Here is a 5,882-nt window from a genome sequence, read left to right as displayed (position 1 = left end):
CCCCCAACTGGTGGGATCTGACACTATTTCAAATAGATATTACTGGAAATGAATTGGAGGACACCCAACTGGTGTCCACTACAGAATCCACTGGTTGCTGGTGGGGAGAATTCCCCATGCACTTCTTTTTATTCATTTATTTTTTATTTTATTTAAACTTTTTTTATTCTATTTAATTTTTGTTTCCTTTTTTTTTTTTTCTTTTTGCTACAGTAAGGAGGACCCATGCACTTCTTGGTAACCAGAGGTCCCAGAAGTTTTCTGTGGTGTTGAGTAAGAGTATAGAAAAACTAGTTTATTTTTACTCTCTATATCTTCAGAGGTCTTCAATCTGTTTCAGGATGAGTATGGGTATATCCACATGTGATATAAATGCTTTGACATCATATATGTATTTCTGAAAATATATGCTATGCTAAAAATAACAAGGCAAATAGGATAGACAAGGGTGAGGCAGACACTGAATGTATGGAACCATGTAACCAGAACACCAATAAAAATAATAATATTACTAATAAAAATGTCAGCACAGTTAGCTCTCTTTCAGTATTTTTTTTAAGTTACTATTTTTTAATAAGTAGAAGGAGTACACTCTAAAATAATGATTAAAAGTATAGTATAGTAAATACTAGGCTAGGAAATTTTTCAGCTCCATTTTTCAGCTCCATTTTATGAGCAGTCTCTTTCAGTGTTTATCACTTAATCCTTTTCTTCGTTATAATTTGCTGGGGTTGTTTCCTTTATTTAAGATGTAGGTATTGGCCAGGCCTGGGGCATGTGCTTATGCCTGCCGCTAGGGAGCAGGAAGGACACTGTGATTGACAGTAATCCCAGAACCTGGTGGGACAGGCAGTGGGTGGAGGTGGGTCCAGTGAATGAGAGAAACTGGGTAGACACAACCAACACCTTACCTCTACATACATGCCAATACCTGAGAACTGAACAAGTACTGAGTATAAAAGATTAGCTACAATTAGGAGTTAAAAGTCCTTTAGGAAATGCCTACCAAAAAAAAAAAAAAAAAAAAAAGATAGAAAGTTAAGTGATTCTGTTCAAGGTCAGTGGAGAAGTATTAAAAATGCTAACACATATGCTGAGAAAATAGGTGTGAGGAGAGAAAGTGTAAGTCAAAGTAGAAGATTAAAAGTGTAAACTAAAATAAAATCTTGAGCTCCTCCCCCCCAGCCAACCGAATGGTCTTGACGAAGCCGTCCCCTCTCCCCAAAAAACACCTTAAAGCTGAGTTGTTGGCTACAAGAAGGGAGGTCAGATACGCCTAGTTATACCACGCCCCTTTTGGAGTTATTCTTTGTAACGATGGTACAAGATCATTGACAAGCCTGAGGCCGTGTAAGAAAAAGGTTAAATTACCACTGCAGGTTATCAATTTACTTAACATATCCGTTGAGTATTGATATATGTCCTGTGGCTTGTCTATGATTATCAGACTTTCTTATCTTAACTTAAAACATGCCAATGGCCTAACAGGTGGCTCACGCCTATAATCCTAGCATTCTGGGAAGCAGAAGTGAAAGGATTGCTTGAACTCAGGAGTTCAAGACCACCCTGAGTGAGAGTGAGACCCTGTCTCTACTAAAAATAGAAAAATGAGGCGCCTGTTGTGGTAAGCACCTGTAGTCTCAGGTACTCGGGAGCCTGAGGCAGGAGAATTGCTTGAGCCCAGGAGTTTGAGGTTGCAGTGAGCGATGATGATGCCACTGCACTCTAGCTGGGGTGACAGAGTAAGACTCTGTCTCAAAAAAACAAAAACAAACGAAAAAACCGCAACACTCCGAGCCCTTAACCAAAGCTTCATTTTTTTAACCAATTACAAATCAAAGAATCACTAAACCCACCTATAACCTGTAAGGCCCCACTTTAAGATGTCCCACCTTTTTGGCTCAAACCAATGCACTCCTTTCCATGTATTGATTCATGACTTTATGAGTAATTCCTGTCTCCCTAAAATGTATAAAGCCAAACTGTAAACCCACCACAGTGAGACCATTTGCTCAAGGCTTCTTGGGCATGGCTCTCCAGGCCATAGTGGTATGTATTTGGTTCAGAATATATATCTTTAAATTATATTACAGAGTTTAGGTTCTTTTCCATTGACCAAAGAATAAAACAAAAGATGTATGTTTAGGCCAGATGTGGTGACTTACACTATAATCCCAGCACCTTCAGAGGCCAAGGCAAGGGGATCACTTGAAGCCAGGAGTTCAGGGCTAGCTTGGGCAACATAGCGAGACCCCATCTCTACCGAAATTTTAAAAATTAGCTGGGTGTGGTGGCCTACACCTATAGTCCTAGCTATTTGGGAGACTGAGGCAGGAGTTGGAGACTGAAGTGAGCTATGTTATACCACTGCAGTCCCCTGGGCAACAGAGCAAGACCCTGTCTCTAGAAAAAGAAAAAAAAGTGTATGTTTAAAGAAAAAAATGAAGAAAAAGGCAAAAGAGAAAGTAATATAGCAATGAATTAAAGCTCCCTAATTAAAAGTGGATGGGCAGAAGGAATTGAAGAATGGAAAAACTATTAGGAAAACTTCAGTCTCAAGGTGAGAAAGCATTAAGGAAGATTATGAATGATAACAGATATACAGTATCATCGGGTTGGTTTATGGCAAACTTTTTATTTCATGTTGGAACTGTAGGTGGTGATTTTTCTTAAATAAATAGGAATTATACCTGAAGAATATGTGCGTGGCATAGAAAGATTGAAGATTAACAGCTAGAAGTTGTTAAGGCTTCTACTTAAAATCACACTTATTTGTAAGCTTGATGAGTCAGAATCATTGTGAACGCTAAATGGTAATTCTTACCGAGTTACCCAGAGCAAAAATAATGTCCTTCAAAATGCCAGCTTTCACAACACAGAAAGGTTTTGGGGTTCTTTTTTTGTTGTTTGTTTTTTCTTTTTTTAAACAATATCACTCTTGGCCAAAAATGGAAACCAGCAACTTGAAGTTAAGAGTTCAATTTTGCTTTCTGGATAATAAGAGGTAAAGGGGGAAATCATAATAGGTTCTGAATTTTAGGAAAATAGAGGAAAGAAATCTTTTTCAGAGTATTTCTATAAAAGGCACACATTGCTGATATGACATTGATGAATGTTGTTGGAAATGAGTGAATTCATTCTATTGTGTGATAAGATCGCTAGAGATGTCAATTTAACTGCAATAATTGTTAAAAACAAGGGGATTTAAAGGGCAGAATTATACCTGACATCCTGTGAATAGCTTTGAAAGTGCCTTTGGAAAGTGTTACTTAGGTGCAAAGCCCTTAGAAGTTTGAATTTAAAGCATAATCAACACATTTTGAAGCTATAGGAGACAAAGGTTATCAGGATCCTCATATCTGTGAACAATTACTAAAACAAAGTGAAAAGAGCAGAAATGTGAAGGTTTATTAGTTTGTTTAAGTTCATTCTTAATAATTGTAGAGGGAGATAGGGAAATAGTTGCTTTTTTGATAATATCATAATATTCTAACATTGTGATATTAATCACGTCTATGAATATTGTTAAAATATGTACGCTTTTTACTAAAATATCACAGTATGCCTGCCTAAAATTTGCATAAGGATTAAAAACAGATAAATCAAGCTAAAAATGTACCAATGTATATAATCTTGAACAATTTTAAAATGCATGAATCAAACACATAATGTGCATTTGTTGAGAAATTTGTTCATCCAGGTTGATAAATGCCAAAGAATTTAGAGCCAAAGGCCTATGACAAATTCTCAGTTCTGCTGCCCACGAGTCTTGAGCAAGTTAACATTTCTGAACCGTGTTTTCCATGGTAACATGAGGATTTATTCAAAAAGCAAAAATTGTTTAATTGTCTACCATGATTGGGGACAGGGTTATGGAAATAGATAAGACGTGGCCCTGGCTCACGAGAAGCTTATATATTCCGTGGTGGGTGGTGATAACACTGACATCAGGATTGTAGAGAAGATGACTAAGAGTGAAAATGCTTGCTGAACTATAAGATTTTATGCAATTATGATTAAATACAGTTAATGTATAAAGTGACTCATAGTTTGCTAATGGGAAGACTCAAAAATTAAAGACGTCCAGTAAAGAGATATCAGATAAGCTTTATTGGCTCAACCACATTTTATAATCCTATTCTTCCCAATTCCTTCCTTTGAGATGTAATATATTACTCATGTGTTTATTTATTAACCCATCCCTCCAATTCTATCACAAACAGGGATTTAAGACTCCCAGCATACTCCACTAACTACAATGATCAATTATGTCCCATAACATAAAAGTTTACATGACAGTCATTCTTCCTAGGCCCCATTCTATTACAATGAAATTGGGAAGAGATGAAGTAGACATTTCCTTTTATCCCTCATTCCCATCTGCTTTAATACTGATGAAGGGTCGTTCATTCTACATTTATGGACATCTAGTTACTTACCCAAAGTTTATAGCAATATTGTTTAAGGAGTAGATTTCCCACCTAGTCTTGGGCAGAAATATTCAACGCCCTGAGGATGTCTACACCCATTCCTCTGTATCCTTCTTGGGGTGTCCTTTTCAGCAGCCCCAGACCTTTTTGGCACCAGGGACCAGTTTCATGGAAGACAATTTTTCCCGTGATTGGTGGGGAGAGTGGAGCTCAGGCGGTGATGTGAGCAATGGGGAAGGGAGCTGCTGTAAAGACAGATGAGCTTTGCTGGCTTGCCAACCACCCACCGCTCACCTCCTGCTACGCGCCCCCCTTCCTAAGTTTCATGAAAGACAATTCTTCCATGGTCCCGGGGGAGGAGAGGTGCAGAGATCTGTGGCCCAGTCCCTAATAGGGTGTGGACCCAGGGTTGGGGACCACAGCTTCAGATCATTTATATCAAACAGGGTAAGTTACAGATGGTCATCAGGGCTTTGACCGGGAGCACTGCACACCAACACAACTGACTGCTTCAAGAGTGTACTATTCTTTATACTAATACATGTTTTTCTTTGGCTTAGGGTATTTTGCCTTTCACCCATTTTTAAAAAATAATGCAAGCCTAAATAAGCATAAGATCACATATACACAATCTTGTTATATTGAGAGCATGGGAAAGAAATGTTTATTAATAGAAAATTTTAACCAGGCATGAAGAAAGATAACAGATCCTAATTAGCTAGATCATAAGTTCTAATCAGAGTGTATTGAACCATTTTTAAATTAACCTAAAGGGATTATATACCAGGGCAATATTCACTTTAATAGATACATTAAACCTGAAACCAACAATGAGCATTTGTGAAACTGCAAAAAGAAAATCACAGCCTCAGGCAAGTGTGAAGGGCTGGCCCCACAGGTCATTCATTGATTGAGAAAGTTTCTTGCTTACCCCTATAAGCAAGGACATGCAGACTGTACCTATGTCTAGCACTTAAAACTAAAGCCTATCTGATTCCACACTAATAATGAATTACAAGTTTATCTTACAGGTAACAGAACTGGAGAGGAGACAGAATCAGGCATTCTTCCACCTACCCAAGACATCTACATAACTGATGCTTCCTTTACTCCCTTATTTTATGTAACATGTAGATTTCTTGGGCATCATAAGAATGTAGCCACTACCTTATCAGGGCCCTATCCCCCTATCCCACTCTGCCTTTTTCCTTCTCTGTGTATGCCTTTAAAATGTTGAAACTTCCAACCTCTCCTTCAGAGTACAACAGCCACAGATTGTTCTGCGGTTTGAGTTTTTTCCCAGGTGCATCCTCAAACTCTTGGCTTAACAAACCTCCACTGATTGAGATTTTTGCCTCAGTCATTCATTTGGGTTGACAAGACCAATGGAAAAGTGTGTGAGTGATTTTAAAACACACTGTTAAGGTGGAAGGTATTTACATTGGACAACAT

Source organism: Microcebus murinus, chromosome 4 (genome assembly GCF_040939455.1).
Source record: "Microcebus murinus isolate Inina chromosome 4, M.murinus_Inina_mat1.0, whole genome shotgun sequence".
In the NCBI taxonomy this organism is placed as follows: Eukaryota; Metazoa; Chordata; class Mammalia; order Primates; family Cheirogaleidae; genus Microcebus; species Microcebus murinus.
This window is presented reverse-complemented; position numbering follows the sequence as displayed.